This window comes from Oncorhynchus gorbuscha, linkage group LG10, assembly GCF_021184085.1.
Source record: "Oncorhynchus gorbuscha isolate QuinsamMale2020 ecotype Even-year linkage group LG10, OgorEven_v1.0, whole genome shotgun sequence".
In the NCBI taxonomy this organism is placed as follows: Eukaryota; Metazoa; Chordata; class Actinopteri; order Salmoniformes; family Salmonidae; genus Oncorhynchus; species Oncorhynchus gorbuscha.
Window position 1 is genome coordinate 79,538,115 of NC_060182.1, and position 20,054 is coordinate 79,558,168.

The 20,054-nt window shown below is 38.8% G+C and overlaps 7 non-coding genes across 7 annotated transcripts; all 7 read right to left on the minus strand.

Moving 5' to 3' along the window:
* Window positions 1–11,689: 11,689 nt before the first annotated feature.
* On the minus strand, window positions 11,690–11,772 carry trnal-uaa. The gene has a single exon. It is a non-coding gene; the product is annotated as a tRNA-Leu (tRNA).
* A 917-nt stretch (window positions 11,773–12,689) lies between these two features.
* trnal-uaa lies at window positions 12,690–12,772 on the minus strand. The gene has a single exon. It is a non-coding gene; the product is annotated as a tRNA-Leu (tRNA).
* Window positions 12,773–14,572: 1,800 nt separating this feature from the next.
* On the minus strand, window positions 14,573–14,655 carry trnal-uaa. Its single transcript has one exon. It is a non-coding gene; the product is annotated as a tRNA-Leu (tRNA).
* A 920-nt stretch (window positions 14,656–15,575) lies between these two features.
* Window positions 15,576–15,658, minus strand: trnal-uaa. The gene has a single exon. It is a non-coding gene; the product is annotated as a tRNA-Leu (tRNA).
* Window positions 15,659–17,575: 1,917 nt separating this feature from the next.
* On the minus strand, window positions 17,576–17,658 carry trnal-uaa. The gene has a single exon. It is a non-coding gene; the product is annotated as a tRNA-Leu (tRNA).
* A 543-nt stretch (window positions 17,659–18,201) lies between these two features.
* On the minus strand, window positions 18,202–18,284 carry trnal-uaa. Its single transcript has one exon. It is a non-coding gene; the product is annotated as a tRNA-Leu (tRNA).
* A 919-nt stretch (window positions 18,285–19,203) lies between these two features.
* On the minus strand, window positions 19,204–19,286 carry trnal-uaa. The gene has a single exon. It is a non-coding gene; the product is annotated as a tRNA-Leu (tRNA).
* Window positions 19,287–20,054: the final 768 nt, after the last annotated feature.

The window sequence follows — 20,054 nt, forward strand, 5'->3', positions numbered from 1 at the left end:
CCTCTAGGACACCTACACCACCCGATGTCACAGGAAGGCCATAAAGATCATCAAGGATAACAACCACCCAAGCCACTGACTGTTCACCCTGCTATCATCCAGAAGGCGAGGTCAGTACAGGTGCATCAAAGCAGGAACCTAGAGACTGAAAAACAGCCACCACGAACATTGAGTGGCTGCTGCCAACATACTGACTCAACTACAGCCACTTTAATAATGTAAAAATGTATGAAAAATGTATGTATCACTAGCCACTTTAACCTTTCTTGTGCAGGCATTCTGCTAGCGGAACCCCTCGACAACATTCTGCTGAAAAGACAGAGCGCGAAATTCAAAAATATTTTTTGGAAATATATAACTTCCACACATTATCAAGTCCAATTCAGCAAATGAAAGATAAACATCTTGTTAATCTACCCATCATCTCCTATTTCAAAAATGCTTTACAGCTAAAGCACAACATTTGATTGTTAGGTCAGAGCCAAGTCACAAAAACACACAGCCATTGTTCCAGCCAAAGATAGGAGTCACAAAAATCAGAAATATAGATAAAATTAATCACTAACATTTGATGATCTTCATCAGATGACACTCACAGGACATCATGTTACACAATACATGTTTGTTTTGTTCGATAATGTGCACATGTATATCCCAAAATCTCAGTTTACATTGGCACCTTATGTGCAGTAATGTTTTGATTCCAAAACATCCGGTGATTTTGCAGAAATACTCATAATAAACATTGATAAAAGATACAAGTGTTATTTACAGAATTAAAGATAGACTTCTCCTTATTAATGCAACCGCTGTGTCAGATTTTTTTAAAACTTTACGGAAAAAGCATAATCTGAGAACGGCGCTCAGAGCCCAAAATAGCCAGAGGAATATCTGCCATTTTGGAATCAACAAAGTTAGAAACAACACCATAAATATTCACTTAACTTTGATGATCTTCATCAGAAGGCACTCCCAGGAATCCCAGTTCGACAATAAATGACTGATTTGTTCCATAAGGTTCCATCATTTATGTCTAAATAGCCACTTGTTGTTAGCGTGTTCAGCCCAGTAATCCATCTTCATGAGACGCGAGCATTTCGTCCAGACAAAATCTCGAAAAGTTACAGTCCTTTAGAAACAAGTCAACCGATGTATGGAATCAATCGTTAGGATGTTTTTAACATAAAACATCAATAATGTTCCAACCGAAGAATTTCTTTGTCTTCAGAAAAGCATTGAAACGAGAGGTGACTCTGTCGGGAGCGCGCATCATGAGACCAAAGCTCTCTGCATGACCTCTGACTCAAAGAGATCTCATGAGCCCCTCCTTTATAGTAGAATCCTCAAACCAGTTTCTAAAGACGGATGACATCTAGTGGAAGCCCTAGGAAGTGCAACCTCATCCATATCTCAATATGTATTCGGTTGGCCAAACTTTGAAAAACTACAAACCTAAGATGTCCCACTTCCTGGTTGGAATTTTCTCAGGTTTTTGCCAGCCATATGAGTTCTGTTATACTCACAAACATCATGTTTTCTATCCAATACTGATAATAATATGCATATATTAGCATCTGGGACAGAGTAGGAGGCAGTTCACTCTGGGCACGCTATTCATCCAAAAGTGAAAATGCTGCCCCCTATCCCACAAAGGTTAAACAATGCCATTTAAAATTATGTTTACATACACTACATCACTCATCTCGTATGTATATAATGTACTCTATACCATCTACTGCATCTTGCCTATGCTGTTCTGTACCATCACTTATTCATATATTTTTATGTACATATTCTTATTCATTCCTTTAAACGTGTGTGTATAAGGTAGTTGTTGTGAAATTGATAGGTTAGATAACTCGCTGGTTATTACTGCATTGTCGGAACTAGAAGCACAAGCATTTCGCTACACTCACATTAACTTCTTGGAAACATGGGGCAGTATTTTCACATCAGAATGAAATGCATGCCCAAATTCAACTGCCTTCTACTCATCCCCAGAGGATGAGATATGCATATTATTAGTAGATTTGGATATAAAACACTCTGAAGTTTCAAAAAATGTTTGAATCATGTCTTTGAGTATAACATAATTTATGTCGCAGGCGAAACCCAGAGGAAAAACCATTCAGATGGGTTTTTCTTTTTAGGTCACTCTTTTCAATGGTATTTCATTAGGAATCAATATTTCTAAGGGACCTTCATGCAGTTCCTACCGCTTCCACCGGATGTCAACAGTCTTGACATTGAAATTGGTTGAGGTTATTCCTTTGTGTAATGACTAATTATCCCTGTTCAAAACGAGGGTCACTTCCAGTGTACTGTTTGTTAGAGACACGTGACCAGAAAGGTAGCGTTAGTTTTCTTCCTGTATTGAACACAGATCATCCCGTCTTCAATTTGATCGATTATTTACTATAAAAAATACCTAAAGTTGTATTACAAAAGGATTTTGAAATGTTTTGGCAAAGTTTACAGGTAACTTTTGAGATATTTTGTAGTCACGTTGCCAAGTTGGAACCAGTGTTTTTCTGGATATATATGGACGGAATTAATCGAACAAAATGATCATTTGTGATGTTTATGGGACATATTGGAGCGCCAATAGAAGGAGCTCGTCAAAGGTAAGGCATGATTTATATTTTTTATATTTTTATTTCTGCGTTTTGTGTCGCACCTGCAGGGTTGCAATATGCTTCTCTCTCTTTGTTTACGGAGGTGCTATCCTCAGATAATAGCATTGTTTGCTTTCGCCGAAAAGCCTTTTTGAAATCTGACACGTTGGCTGGATACACAACACGTGTAGCTTTAATTCTTACATGTGTGATTTCATGAAGGTTTGAATTTTATAGTAATTTATTTGAATTTGGCACTCTGCATTTTCTCTGGCTTTTGTCCAGGTGGGACGCTAGCGTCCCACATATCCCATTGCTATCTGCTAACCATGTGTATGTGACAAGTAAAATTTGATTTGTTTTGACATCATCTCAAACCACTTGACATCTCAATACACCCAATTACTGTATTGTGCATTGTTTTTCTTCATGGTGTAGTCTACAGGTACAAACCTAGGTGACCAGCCTATGCACAATACAGTAATATACTATTAACTTAAGTGTTTGGTAAGGATGGTAAATTAATACTGCACAACAAGTGGTTGTTTTCCATGTAATTTGATGTGGATGTTTTGTGTCTTTTCCCATATCTTTGGACATTTTGATGTAGATGTTTGAGGTCAGAGTTTTGTTCTTTCTGGATTCAATGGCATAGAAAGGGACAGGGCAACAACTCTTACAAGATTTCTTACAATTCCAACTATTGAATCTTGCAAGATACTTAATTATACAACTACAATTTTTGCCAAAGCTGAGGTGCTGCAACAACAAAAAATGAGCACACGACAGACATCTCTATCGATCCACTGATACAAATAATATATACAGTATACATTTTTTATAAATATATATTTTTAATTCTGATTTTGCAGGGGGTGCTCCTACTTCCCATTGCTATGACAGTACCATAATCATAATGTTGATGGTTGTTTAAAAAAATAATTGTGCTCTGATGGACACAGAAGAGGACACTCTTGGCAGATTGGTGCCATGATTGGCTCAGTGTCTGAAAAATGGCCACCTCTCTCATGAGACAGCATAACAACTGCATGCACAATCTATGTCATCCACATGAAGGCCAAAGTTTCATGCTCAGCCCGGGAATATATTGAATATTTATGCTCTACAGATAGCTCCCCTAGGGGGACAAACACCATGGCAGAGAGGTTTTTCCCAGAGGTCAACATCTGACGAATGGCTTGCTGCATTTCCCATAAGTCACTCTTCATGTTCAATGTTAATAGAAATCAGATGGTCTGAGGAGAAACGCGATCAGCATGGCAAGACACACACACACAGATGCACACACAACACAAACACACATATGCACACACATATGCACACACATATGCACACACATATGCACACACATACACACACACACACACACACACACACACACACACACACACACACACACACACACACACACACACACACACACACACACACACACACACACACACACACACACACACACACACACACACACACACACACACACACACACACACACCATGTCCTAGCCTGTGTTTAAATTAGCTGGAGCCTAGCAAAATGACAGCAGCCTTTGCGGTGGTGCTGGAAATGCTGTATTAATACCCACAGCCAGATAACACGTGATACAAGTCCATTTTCGACATCCTTCCATGTCTGAGGATGTCGGGAAATGACGTGAAGTAGATTTGAGTCTACTTGACGTCAAGTAGATTTGAGTTGTGCTAGGATGCTGTGGATGCCAAACAGGGCATCTGCCTCTGATTCAAAAGGTTGTAAGTTTATATCCAGCAACAGAAAGTTGTTTTTGAGATTTCTGTTTTAAGCCTATCCCAAACCTTAACCCTTACATGAACCATTTGAAGTCAATGCCTAACTTTAAGATTTCAGAGTAAAAGCCTAAACTTAACCCTAACCTTATACATTTGGACTTAATGCCTAAACTTAACCTTAACACTGTTAAGGTCAAATGTGACATTTGAGAATCATGGCTGAACGTCTAATTCTGACGCAAGGCTGTGATAGCTAGTTGGATACCCAAGGCAGTATTCCTATGTGTGGGAGACACACGGAGATACAATTAATAAATAAATGCGCTATCTGCCCGATGATGTAACGTGCATAGGAACACGCTTACACATAGTGTTAGGCACTAGGTAATGTTAGTCACTAGGTAAATCGGACTTGGACAGGTTTAGGAGGTAAATAATTATGTCAGATATTATATTTGTGTGGGTGTGTACATGGCATGTACACACTCACTCTGTTTAAGTGCTTAGTTTTTGTGTTTGTGAGGGGGCGTGTTTGTGTAAGTATAATGTGACTGGCTTTCTCCACTACATTAGCTAGGATCAGTCCTGTAATCCCTCTAAAGAGGCTTTCTGCACTGGCTCACTGGGTTCTGAGAGCATCCCTCTTTACAGAGATCAATGAAGAGTTATATATCTTAGTATCAGGGCTTACAAAACTTACAAGAGGCAAGTGTTATTTAGTACGGGCTTACCGACCAGTGAATATGAAAAAGTTATATACAGTTGGTGCAAAAGAGTGCTAAACAGAAAAGCAAATCAGCATTTTGCCACACATTTAGATTGTACATTTTCCATGGGCTGTTACTTTGGCCCATTGCGCTCTCGCCATCAAGCCCAGATTTGCTTTTCTGTTTAGCACTCTTTATATATATATATATATATATATATATTTAAATATATATTTAAACCTTTGTTTTTAAACTAAACAGTCTCAATAAACAGTGCATTCGGAAAGTATTTAGACCCCTTGACTTTTTCCAAATGTTAATACATTACAGCCTTGTTCTAAAATGTATTTTTTAAAATATTTTTTATTCCCTCAATCTACACACAATACCACATAATGACAAAACGAAATTCAATTGATTGGACATGATTTGGTAAGGCAGACTCCAAAAACCAAGCCACGAGGTCGAAGGAATTGTCCTTAGAACTCCAAGACAGGATTCTGTCGAGGCACAGATCTGGGGACTGGTACCAACATATTTCTGCAGCAATGAAAGTCTCCAAGAACAGTGGCCTCCATCATTATTAAATGGAAGAAGTTTGGAACCATCAAGATTCTTCCTAGAGCTGGCTGCCCGGCCAAATTGAGCAATTGGGGGAAAGGGGCATTGGTCAGGGAGATGACCAAGAACCTGATATTCACTCTGACATGGCTCCAGAGTTCCTCTGTGAAGATGGGAGAATCTTCCAAAGGGACAATCACCTCTGCAGCACTCCACCAATCAGGCCTTTATGGTAGCGTGGCCAGACAGAAGCTTGGAGTTTTCCAAAAGGCACCTAAAGAATCTCAAACCATGAGAAACAAGATTCTCTAGTCTGATGAAACCAAGATTGAACTCTTTGGTCTGAATGCCAAGCATCATGTCTGGAGGAAACCTGGCACCATCCCTACGGTGAAGCATGGTGGCGGTAGCATCACCATGTTTTTCATGGGAGTTTAGTCAGGATAGAGGGAAAGATGAACGGAGCAAAATACAGAGAGATCCTTGTTGAATGTTTGCTCCAGAGCTCTCAGGACCTCAGACTGGGGCAAAGGTTAACTTCTTATGGGACGGTAGCATCCCACCTGGCCAACATCTGGTGAAATTGCAGAGCGCAAAATAAAAAAATACCAAATTCAAATATTTCACGTTCTTGAAACTGTATTATACATCAAAATAAAGCTTAACTTCTTGTTAATCCAGACGCTGTGTCAGATTTCAAAAAGGCTTTACGGCGAAAGCAAACCATGCGATTATCTGAGGACAGCGCCCCCGCATACAAACACATGAAAATCATATTTCAACCAGGCAGGTGCGCCACAAAAGTCAGAAATAGCTATATAATTCATTTTTTATTTTTTTATTTTACCTTTATTTTACTAGGCAAGTCAGTTAACTCTTGCTCCTACCTGGCACGCAGGCGTCCCATCTAGAGATCTGGAAATGCAAATGCGCTACGCTAAATGCTAATAGTATTAGTTAAAACTCAAATGTTCATTAAAATACACATGCAGGGTATTGAATTTAAGCTACACTCATTTTGAATCCAGGCAACAAGTCAGATTTTTAAAATGCTTTCCGGCGAAAGCATGAGAAGCTATTATCTGATAGCATGTAACACCCCAAAAGACCCGCAGGGGACGTAAACAAAATAATTAGCATAGTCGTCGCTACACAAACCGCACAAATAAAATATAAAACATTCATTACCTTTGACCATCTTCTTTGTTGGCACTCCTAGATGTCCCATAATCACTATTGGGTCTTTTTTTCGATTAAATCGGTCCATATATAGCCTAGATATCGATCTATGAAGACTGTGTGATAAACTGAAAAAAATTGCGTTTCATAATGTAACGTCATTTTTTAAATGAAAAAAGTTGATGATAAACTTTCACAAAACACTTCGAAATACTTTTGTAATGCAACTTTAGGTATTAGTACACGTTAATAAGCGCTAAAATTCATCAGGAGGCGATGTAAATTCTATTGGTGTCCGTCTGGAAAAAATGTCCGGATGTTTCTCAACCAAACCATCAGGTCGGAGACCGGAGGGAATCCGTTCCCTTGATTCAGTTTGACCAAGAATCAAAGCCGAAGCAAATGACAAGACTCTAGATATCATGTGGAAGCTGTAGGTACTGCAACCTCGACCTCATTTAATTCGGTTCTTCTTGAACAATTCCTGGAAGTGGCGCATGGATATTTATTTCCATTATCAGTGATCAGATTTTCCTGCACTTTTCGATGAAAAGCACGTTCTGTTATAGTCAGAGTAGTGATTTAACCAGTTTTATAAACGTCCGAGTGTTTCCTATCCACACATACTAATCATATGCATATACTATATTCCTGGCATGAGCAGCAGGGCGCTGAAATGTTGCGCGATTTTTAACAGAATGTTCGAAAAAGTAGGGGGTAGGAGTAAGAGGTTATGAACAAATTCTTATTTTCAATGACGGCCTAGGAAAAGTAGGTTAACTGCCTGTTCAGGGGCAGAACGACAGATTTGTACCTTGTCAGCTTGGGGATTCGAACTTGCAACCTTTCGGTTACTAGTACAACGCTCTAACCACTAAGCTACCCATGCCTTACCTTTGAAGATCTTCTTCTGTTGGCACACCGCAATGTCCCAGAAACATCACAAATGGTCCCTTTGTTCAATAATGTCCTTCTTTAAGTCACAAAAATGTCCATTTATTTGGCGTGTTTGATTCAGAAATAACTCAACTTCAACTTGCCCAACATGCCTACAAAGTATCTAATAAGTTACCTGTAAACTTGGTCCAAACATGTCAAACAACATTCCTAATCCAACTTCAGGTACCCTAAAACGTAAATATCGATAAAATTTAAGACGGAATAAACTATTTCCAATTCCGGATAAAAACATGAAGCGTGCTCCACTTCACGCGCATCAAAACTGTAGTCCACCTGGGGTGACAGTTACAATGAAAAGCACTACTTCATTTCTCAAAAGAAAAACATCAAACAATTTCTAAAGACTGTTAACATCGAGTGGAAGCCATAGGAACTGCAACCAGGTTCCTAAAAATAAGGGTATCCCATCCACAAGGAAAATCCTATGACCTCAATTTTGTTCCACTGGATGGTTTGTCCTCGGGGTTTTGCCTGCCATATCAGTTATGTTATACTCACATACATTATTTTAACAGTTTCAGAAACTTTGGAGTGTTTTCCATCCAAATCTACCAACATACCACATCCTACCTTCTGGGCCTGAGTAACAGGCAGTTTACTTTGGGCACACTTTTTATCTGGAAGTGAAAAATACTGCCCCCTACCCAAGAGGTGTTAATCTTCCAACAGGACAATGACCCTAAGCACACAGCCAAGACAATGCAGGGGTGACTTTGGGACAAGTCTCTGAATGTCCGAACTTGAACCCGATCGAACATCTGGAGAGACCTGAAAATAGCTATGCATTGACACTACCTTCCAACATGACACAGCTTGAGAGGATCTGGAGACAAGAATGGGAGAAACTCCCCAAATACAGACGTGCCAAGCTTGTAGCGTCATACCCAAGTTGACGAGGCTGTAATCGCTACCAAAGGTGCTTCAATAAAGTACTGAGTAAACAGTGATTTTTCAGTTCTGGTTGTTTTAATGAGCAAAAATGTACTATATAATCCTGTTTTTGCTTTGTCATTGAGGTATTGTGTGCAGGTTGATGAGGGGAAAAAACAATTTAATCCATTTTAGAATAAGTCAATAACGTAACAAAAAATGGAAATAGTCAAGGGCTCTGAATACTTTCTGAATGCACTGTATACTTCCATAAATGTTTTCAACTGGTATCGGAGACATTCAGACGAGTCTTGTGAGGCCCGTGGGCATCCTAGAGCAAAACAACTGACATGTATATATTCGAGAGAGTGTCACCTTTTCACAGAGTGTGTAGCCCAAACTGTTCCGCCACTACAGACAGAAGTGGGTATATAAGCTGTACCGACTTCAGACAAGTCCCAAGACGCTTGAGGAGGTCGCAGAGCAATACGTAAAAATACTGTCGTGTTCGTGAGAGTCTCATCTTCAATAGCGGGTTTTGTGAGTAGATATATTTTTGTGATGTCTCATGGTCTGACAAACACAGCACAGCTCTGTCACCTTTCACTGCAGATGCGGAAGTGCAACATTGGAAGATGTGGTGGATTGAGAAGCATCCAATGCAAAAAGCATATCTCTTGCTTAAACTGACAGATTTTATGGGGATTTTTTAAATATGCTAATTAGATTTCCATGGGGGTGCCTTAGGGTTCAGACCTAGGCAACCAGATAATGGGAGTTCCTTACTAATTAGTGACCTTAATTCATCAATCAAGTAAAAGGGAGGAGTGAAAACCAGCAGACACTCGGCCCTCCGTGGAATGAGTTTGACACGTGACATAAATGTATAGGCCTATGGGTGCCGACAGAGATGGCCGCCTCGCTTTGCGTTCCTAGGAAACTATGCAGTCTTTTGTTTTTTTTACGTGTTATTTCTTACATTAGTACCCCAGGTCATCTTAGGTTTCATTACATACAGTCGAGAATAACTACTGAATATAAGAGCAGCGTCAACTCACCATCAGTACGACCAAGAATATAATATGACTTTCGCGAAGCGGATCCTGTGTTCTGCCTTTCACCCAGGACAACGGAATGGATCCCAGCCGGCGACCCAAAAAACAACTTCGTAAAAGAGGGAAACGTAGCGGTCTTCTGGTCAGACTCCGGAGACGGGCACATCGTGCACCACTCCCCAGTATACTTCTCGCCAATGTCCAGTCTCTTGACAACAAGGTTGATGAAATCCGAGCAAGGGTAGCATTCCAGAGGGACATCAGAGACTGTAATGTTCTTTACTTCACGGAAACATGGCTCACTGGAGAGACGCTATCGGAGTCGGTGCAGCTAGCTGGTTTCTCCACGCATCGCGCCGACAGAAACAAACATCTTTCTGGTAAGAAGAGGGGCGGGGGCGTATGCCTTATGGCTAACGAGACGTGGTGTGGTCACGAAAGCATACAGGAACTCAAGTCCTTCTGTTCACCTGATTTAAAATTCCTCACAATCAAACGTCGACCGCATTATCTACCAAGGGAATTCTCTTCGATTATAATCACAGCCTTTTGCACACAATGTATATAGACTCCCCTTTTTTTCTACTGTGTTATTGACTTCTTAATTGTTTACTCCATGTTTAACTCTGTGTTGTCTGTTCACACTGCTATGCTTTATCTTGGCCAGGTCGCAGTTGCAAATGAGAACTTGTTCTCAACTAGCCTTCCTGGTTAAATAAAGGTGAAATAAATAAAAAATAGAAAAATATATATTCCCCCCCAAGCAGACACATCGATGGCTCTGACCAAACTTTATTTGACTCTTTGCAAACTGGAATCCATACATCCTGAGGCTGCATTCATTGTAGCTGGGGATTTTAACAAGGCTAATCTGAAAAGAAGACTCCCTAAATTGTATCAGCATATCGATTGCGCAACCAGGGCTGGCAAAACCTTGGATCACTGCTATTCTAACTTCCGCAACGAATATAAGGCCCTGCACCGCCCTCCTTTCGGAAAAGCTGACCATGACTCCATTTTGTTGATCTCTGCCTACAGACAGAAACTAAAACAAGAAGCTCCCACGCTGAGGTCTGTTCAACGCTGGTCCGACCAATCTGATTCCACACTCCAAGACTGCTTCCATCACGTGGACTGGGATATGTTTCGTAATGCGTCAGACAATAACATTGAGGAATAGGCTGATTCGGTGTGCGAGTTCATTAGAACGTGCGTTGAAGATGTCGTTCCCATAGCAATGATTAAAACATTCCCAAACCAGAAACCGTGGATTGATGGCAGCATTCGCGTGAAACTGAAAGCCCGAACCACTGCTTTTAATCAGAGCAAGCCAAATGACTGCAGTCCCAATTATAATAATTTCATTTTTTTAGATGCACATTTTCTCCTCTCCTAAGCTCCTGACTGCATGTGCTGCCATAAAAATCGAAAACATTTTCTTTCATTGAGAAGTTTTTTGACCACTCCTCCCTTAGCAAACAGTTTGTCCTGCGTCTGAACTAGTTTTCATTTGTGGCTTGCCTTATTTGTTGTTCCCATTAAAGTCAATGAGGGAGTTATATTAACCGGAGTCACAGTGCAACAGTCTATGGCCCGTGATGTGAACGGGCAAAAGCAGTGAGGAAGATGCACCCTTTTCAAATGGAACATTAACCTGTGCTGCTCAGCCATGCTGTCAACAAGACAGAAACATACATCTCGATTGCATAAAATATGTTTTACATTTTTCAAACTAGTTTTCGTTGGGAGGTCGCATAAAGCATTTTTATCCAAAGCAATCCCTTTTGCATGCGATATCATGTCTTGTTTTGCAATATTTTGACTCATGTCTATGCTAATAATAAAATCAAGAGCCCAGTGAAATACTTGAAGGCAGGATAAGAGGAACAAAGTCAATTCTTTCAGCTTTCATCCAAAGAAATTTCAAATGAGTGAAAGGACAATTGTTAACATCCAAATGATAGATGAACTTGTACCAGGAGTGGGGTTCGAACCCACGAGGACATATGTCCATTGGATCTTAAGTCCAACGCCTTAACCTCTCGGCCATCCTGGTGTAATAAACACAAAATCAAGGGCGCAGTCAAAATGGAATAAGGAGAACACAGTTAGATGTTTTGGCTTTGATCCAGACAATATGTAAATAAAACTTGATTACATCCAAAGTAAGTTTTTTCCAGGAATGCGGTTGGTACCCACAAGAACATAACATTCAATGGATTTTTATTCCAACAGTCTAAACCACTCAGCCATTATGGTGTAAAGTACAATCAAGAGCCCAGTGAAATTGGAATGAGGAGCACACAGTCAGTTATTTTGGCTTTGAGCCAGACAATAACTAAATGAGACTTGTTGACATCCAAATCAAACTTAATACAAGAATGGGGTTTCGAAGCAAGAATAATAATAATTAAGTTGATAATGACTCTAACACCATAACCACCATCCTGGTGTCAAAATGGAATAAGGAGAACACAGTTAGATGTTTTGGCTTTGATCCAGACAATATGTAAATAAAACTTGATTACATCCAAATCAAACTTTCTACCAGATGTAGGTTTGGAACAAAAAAGAACATTTGAATTTCGATCATGAGTCTAACTCCTTAAACACACTGACATCCAGGTGTTTCTAAAAGACTAACAAGAGCAGCGCCAAAGTAGAACTTGTCATAGTCAATTCTTTCAGATTTGATCCACGCTAATTGGAAATGAATGAAAGGTGGGTTGATTACATCCAAAGTAAGTCTTTTCCAGAAATGCGGTTGGTACCCACAAGAACATAGGATTCATTGGATTTTTATTCCAACAGTCTAAACCACTCAGCCATCCTGGTGTAAAGAACAATCAAGAGCCCAGTGAAATACTTGAAGGCGGTATAAGGGGAACAAAGTCAATTCTTTCAGCTTTCATCCAAAGACATTTCAAATGAGTGAAAGGACAATTGATAACATCCAAATGATAGATGAACTTGTACCAGGAGTGGGGTTCAAACCCACGAGGACATATGTCCATTGGATCTTAAGTCCAACGCCTTAACCTCTCGGCCATCCTGGTGTAACAAACACAAAATCAAGGGCGCAGTCAAAATGGAATAAGGAGAACACAGTTAGATGTTTTGGCTTTGATCCAGACAATATGTAAATAAAACTTGATTACATCCAAAGTAAGTTTTTTCCAGGAATGCGGTTGGTACCCACAAGAACATAACATTCAATGGATTTTTATTCCAACAGTCTAAACCACTCAGCCATCCTGGTGTAAAGTACAATCAAGAGCCCAGTGAAATTGGAATGCGGAGCACACAGTCAGTTATTTTGGCTTTGAGCCAGACAATAACTAAATGAGACTTGTTGACATCCAAATCAAACTTAACCTGTTGGGGAAACCCGTTCCCAGTTGGGAACGTTTCTACATAAATTGCCTAATATGTAATCAAAAATATTTAACTTCAATTAAATCAGAAATGCAGCACACCAAAGGAAAGCTAAACCTCTTGCTAATCCAGTCACCATGTCAGATTTTTAAAAAAAATCCAGCCAATCTGCTTATTGATCAGTAGACAACACATTGGGTAAGTTACAGCAAAGTACATTTTTCACAAAAGTCAAAAATTGCACTAAAATTCATCAATTACCTTTGAATATCTTCTTCTTTTGGCAACAGTAAAGGTCACCACAAAACAATAAAGGGTTGTTTTGTTCATAAAATCCATTTCTATAGCCTAACCGAAACATTTTGGAAATCTTCATTTTTTTCTTCAATTTTCCAAAATATATGTTTCCGGGTATGTGTGAATATTTTTTTTAAATTTTGTATATAGTTATTTTCAGCAATGTACCCATGTACCAATTCGGCCACTTGGGTACATTTGGGAAACTTGTGAGGGACACCTGGGTGACTACATACCCAATGGCATGTACCTCACTCATTCCTAGAGGCATCTGTCTGAAACTTTGGGGAAATACTGTTGCCTGGTTATTCTCTCATGTAAAAGTATCCAGAGTATCATAACTGAATATGTTGATGTTCTAGTTGATTTTAAAGATGCTACAACAATAAAATAACTGAAAAATGCCTGTTTATTTCCTTGTATTTTCTTCTACCAGATCTATTGTGTTATATTCTCCTACATTCAATTCACATTTACACAAACTTCAGAGTGTTTTTAATCAAATGGTAACAAGAATATGCATATCCTTGCTTCTGGGCCTGAGCTACAAGCTGTTAGAATAGGGTATGTCTTCAGGCGGAAATTGCACAAAGTGGGGGGGTATCCTTAGCAAGAATAATAATAATTAAGTTGATAATGACTCTAACACCATAACCACCATGCTGGTGTCAAAATGGAATAAGGAGAACACAGTTAGATCTTTTGGCTTTGATCCAGACAATATGTAAATAAAACTTGATTACATCCAAATCAAACTTTCTACCAGATGTAGGTTTGGAACAAAAAAGAACATTTGAATTTCGATCATGAGTCTAACGCCTTAAACACACTGACATCCAGGTGTTTCTAAAAGACTAACAAGAGCAGAGTCAAAGTAGAAGAACTTGTCATAGTAATTTCTTTCAGATTTGATCCACGCTAATTGGAAATGAATGAAAGGTGGGTTGATTACATCCAAAGTAAGTTTTTTCCACAAAAGCGGTTGGTACCCACAAGAACATAGGATTCATTGGATTTTTATTCCAACAGTCTAAACCGCTCAGCCATCCTGGTGTAAAGAACAATCAAGAGCCCAGTGAAATACTTGAAGGCGGTATAAGGGGAACAAAGTCAATTCTTTCAGCCAAAGAAATTTCAAATGAGTGAAAGGACAATTGATAACATCTAAATGATAGATTAACTTGTACCAGGAGTGGGGTTCGAACCCACGAGGACATATGTCCATTGGATCTTAAGTCCAACGCCTTAACCTCTCGGCCATCCTGGTGTAATAAACACAAAATCAAGGGCGCAGTCAAAATGGAATAAGGAGAACACAGTTAGATGTTTTGGCTTTGATCCAGACAATATGTAAATAAAACTTGATTACATCCAAAGTAAGTTTTTTCCAGGAATGCGGTTGGTACCCACAAGAACATAGCATTCAATGGATTTTTATTCCAACAGTCTAAACCGCTCAGCCATCCTGGTGTAAAGAACAATCAAGAGCCCAGTGAAATTGGAATGAGGAACACACAGTCAGTTATTTTGGCTTTGAGCCAGACAATAACTAAATGAGACTTGTTGACATCCAAATCAAACTTAATACAAGAATGGGGTTTCGTAGCAAGAATAATAATAATTAAGTTGATAATGACTCTAACACCATAACCACCATGCTGGTGTCAAAATGGAATAAGGAGAACACAGTTAGATGTTTTGGCTTTGATCCAGACAATATGTAAATAAAACTTGATTACATCCAAATCAAACTTTCTACCAGATGTAGGTTTGGAACAAAAAAGAACATTTGAATTTCGATCATGAGTCTAACGCCTTAAACACACTGACATCCAGGCGTTTCTAAAAGTCTAACAAGAGCTGAGTCAAAGTAGAAGAACTTGTCATAGTCATTTCTTTCAGATTTGATCCACGCTAATTGGAAATGAATGAAAGGTGGGTTGATTACATCCAAAGTAAGTTTTTTCCAGGAATGCAGTTGGTACCCACAAGAACATAGGATTCATTGGATTTTTATTCCAACAGTCTAAACCACTGAGCCATCCTGGTGTAAAGAACAATCAAGAGCCCAGTGAAATACTTGAAGGCGGTATAAGGGGAACAAAGTCAATTCTTTCAGCTTTCATCCAAAGACATTTCAAATGAGTGAAAGGACAATTGATAACATCCAAATGATAGATGAACTTGTACCAGGAGTGGGGTTCGAACCCACGAGGACATATGTCCATTGGATCTTAAGTCTAACGCCTTAACCTCTCGGCCATCCTGGTGTAATAAACACAAAATCAAGGGCGCAGTCAAAATGGAATAAGGAGAACACAGTTAGATGTTTTGGCTTTGATCCAGACAATATGTAAATAAAACTTGATTACATCCAAAGTAAGTTTTTTCCAGGAATGCGGTTGGTACCCACAAGAACATAGCATTCAATGGATTTTTATTCCAACAGTCTAAACCGCTCAGCCATCCTGGTGTAAAGAACAATCAATAGCCCAGTGAAATTGGAATGAGGAACACACAGTCAGTTATTTTGGCTTTGAGCCAGACAATAACTAAATGAGACTTGTTGACATCCAAATCAAACTTAATACAAGAATGGGGTTTCGAAGCAAGAATAATAATAATTAAGTTGATAATGACTCTAACACCATAACCACCATGCTGGTGTCAAAATGGAATAAGGAGAACACAGTTAGATGTTTTGGCTTTGATCCAGACAATATGTAAATAAAACTTGATTACATCCAAATCAAACTTTCTACCAGATGTAGGTTTGGAACAAAAAAGAACATTTGAATTTCGATCATGAGTCTAACGCCTTAAACACACTGACATCCAGGCGTTTCTAAAAGTCTAACAAGAGCTGAGTCAAAGTAGAAGAACTTGTCATAGTCATTTCTTTCAGATTTGATCCACGCTAATTGGAAATGAATGAAAGGTGGGTTGATTACATCCAAAGTAAGTTTTTTCCAGGAATGCAGTTGGTACCCACAAGAACATAGGATTCATTGGATTTTTATTCCAACAGTCTAAACCACTGAGCCATCCTGGTGTAAAGAACAATCAAGAGCCCAGTGAAATACTTGAAGGCGGTATAAGGGGAACAAAGTCAATTCTTTCAGCTTTCATCCAAAGACATTTCAAATGAGTGAAAGGACAATTGATAACATCCAAATGATAGATGAACTTGTACCAGGAGTGGGGTTAGAACCCACGAGGACATATGTCCATTGGATCTTAAGTCAAAACGCCTTAACCTCTCGGCCATCCTGGTGTAACAAACACAAAATCAAGGGCGCAGTCAAAATGGAATAAGGAGAACACAGTTAGATGTTTTGGCTTTGATCCAGACAATATGTAAATAAAACTTGATTACATCCAAAGTAAGTTTTTTCCAGGAATGTGGTTGGTACCCACAAGAACATAACATTCAATGGATTTTTATTCCAACAGTCTAAACCACTCAGCCATCCTGGTGTAAAGTACAATCAAGAGCCCAGTGAAATTGGAATGAGGAACACACAGTCAGTTATTTTGGCTTTGAGCCAGACAATAACTAAATGAGACTTGTTGACATCCAAATCAAACTTAATACAAGAATGGGGTTTCGAAGCAAGAATAATAATAATTAAGTTGATAATGACTCTAACACCATAACCACCATGCTGGTGTCAAAATGGAATAAGGAGCACACAGTTAGATCTTTTGGCTTTGATCCAGACAATATGTAAATAAAACTTGATTACATCCAAATCAAACTTTCTACCAGATGTAGGTTTGGAACAAAAAAGAACATTTGAATTTCGATCATGAGTCTAACGCCTTAAACACACTGACATCCAGGTGTTTCTAAAAGACTAACAAGAGCAGAGTCAAAGTAGAAGAACTTGTCATAGTAATTTCTTTCAGATTTGATCCACGCTAATTGGAAATGAATGAAAGGTGGGTTGATTACATCCAAAGTAAGTTTTTTCCACAAAAGCGGTTGGTACCCACAAGAACATAGGATTCATTGGATTTTTATTCCAACAGTCTAAACCGCTCAGCCATCCTGGTGTAAAGAACAATCAAGAGCCCAGTGAAATACATGAGGGCGGTATAATGGGAACAAAGTCAATTCTTTCAGCCAAAGAAATTTCAAATGAGTGAAAGGACAATTGATAACATCTAAATGATAGATTAACTTGTACCAGGAGTGGGGTTCGAACCCACGAGGACATATGTCCATTGGATCTTAAGTCCAACGCCTTAACCTCTCGGCCATCCTGGTGTAATAAACACAAAATCAAGGGCGCAGTCAAAATGGAATAAGGAGAACACAGTTAGATGTTTTGGCTTTGATCCAGACAATATGTAAATAAAACTTGATTACATCCAAATCAAACTTTCTACCAGATGTTGGTTTGGAACAAAAAAGAACATTTTAATTTCGATCATGAGTCTAACGCCTTAAACACACTGACATCCAGGTGTTTCTAAAAGACTAACAAGAGCAGCGCCAAAGTAGAAGAACTTGTCATAGTCAATTCTTTCAGATTTGATCCACGCTAATTGGAAATGAATGAAAGGTGGGTTGATTACATCCAAAGTAAGTTTTTTCCACAAATGCGGTTGGTACCCACAAGAACATAGGATTCATTGGATTTTTATTCCAACAGTCTAAACCGCTCAGCCATCCTGGTGTAAAGAACAATCAAGAGCCCAGTGAAATACTTGAAGGCGGTATAAGGGGAACAAAGTCAATTCTTTCAGACAAAGAAATTTCAAATGAGTGAAAGGACAATTGATAACATCTAAATTATAGATTAACTTGTACCAGGAGTGGGGTTCGAACCCACGAGGACATATGTCCATTGGATCTTAAGTCCAACACCTTAACCTCTCGGCCATCCTGGTGTAATAAACACAAAATCAAGGGTGCAGTCAAAATGGAATAAGGAGAACACAGTTAGATGTTTTGGCTTTGATCCAGACAATATGTAAATAAAACTTGATTACATCCAAAGTAATTTTTTCCAGGAATGCGGTTGGTACCCACAAGAACATAGGATTCATTGGATTTTTATTCCAACAGTCTAAACCACTCAGCCATCCTGGTGTAAAGTACAATCAAGAGCCCAGTGAAATTGGAATGAGGAGCACACAGTCAGTTATTTTGGCTTTGAGTCAGACAATAACTAAATGAGACTTGTTGACATCCAAATCAAACTTAATACAAGAATGGGGTTTCGAAGCAAGAATAATAATAATTAAGTTGATAATGACTCTAACACCATAACCACCATGCTGGTGTCAAAATGGAATAAGGAGCACACAGTTAGATTTTTTGGCTTTGATCCAGACAATATGTAAATAAAACTTGATTACATCCAAATCAAACTTTCTACCAGATGTAGGTTTGGAACAAAAAAGAACATTTGAATTTCGATCATGAGTCTAACGCCTTAAACACACTGACATCCAGGTGTTTCTAAAAGACTAACAAGAGCAGAGTCAAAGTAGAAGAACTTGTCATAGTAATTTCTTTCAGATTTGATACATGCTAATTGGAAATGAATGAAAGGTGGGTTGATTACATCCAAAGTATTTTTTTTCCAGGAATGCGGTTAGTACCCACAAGAACATAGCATTCAATGGATTTTTATTCCAAAAGTCTAAACCACTCAGCCATCCTGATGTAAAGAACAATCAAGAGCCCAGTGAAATACTTGAAGGCGGGATAAGAGGAACAAAGTCAATTCTTTCAGCTTTCATCCAAAGAAATTTCAAATGAGTGAAACGACAATTGATAACATCCAAATGATAGATGAACTTGTACCAGGAGTGGGGTTCGAACCCACGAGGACTAATGTCCATTGGATCTTAAGTCCAACGCCTTAACCTCTCGGCCATCCTGGTGTAAAAAACACAGAATCAAGGGCGCAGTCAAAATGGAATAAGGAGAACACAGTTAGATGTTTTGGCTTTGATCCAGACAATATGTAAATGAAACTTGATTACATCCAAAGTAAGTTTTTTCCAGGAATGCGGTTGGTACCCACAAGAACATAACATTCAATGGATTTTTATTCCAACAGTCTAAACCACTCAGCCATTATGGTGTAAAGCACAATCAAGATCCCAGTGAAATTGGAATGAGGAGCACACAGTCAGTTATTTTGGCTTTGAGCCAGACAATAACTAAATGAGACTTGTTGACATCCAAATCAAACTTAATACAAGAATGGGGTTTCGAAGCAAGAATAATAATAATTAAGTTGATAATGACTCTAACACCATAACCACCATCCTGGTGTCAAAATGGAATAAGGAGAACACAGTTAGATGTTTTGGCTTTGATCCAGACAATATGTAAATAAAACTTGATTACATCCAAATCAAACTTTCTACCAGATGTAGGTTTGGAACAAAAAAGAACATTTGAATTTCGATCATGAGTCTAACGCCTTAAACACACTGACATCCAGGTGTTTCTAAAAGACTAACAAGAGCAGAGTCAAAGTAGAAGAACTTGTCATAGTAATTTCTTTCAGATTTGATACATGCTAATTGGAAATGAATGAAAGGTGGGTTGATTACATCCAAAGTATTTTTTTTCCAGGAATGCGGTTAGTACCCACAAGAACATAGCATTCAATGGATTTTTATTCCAAAAGTCTAAACCAC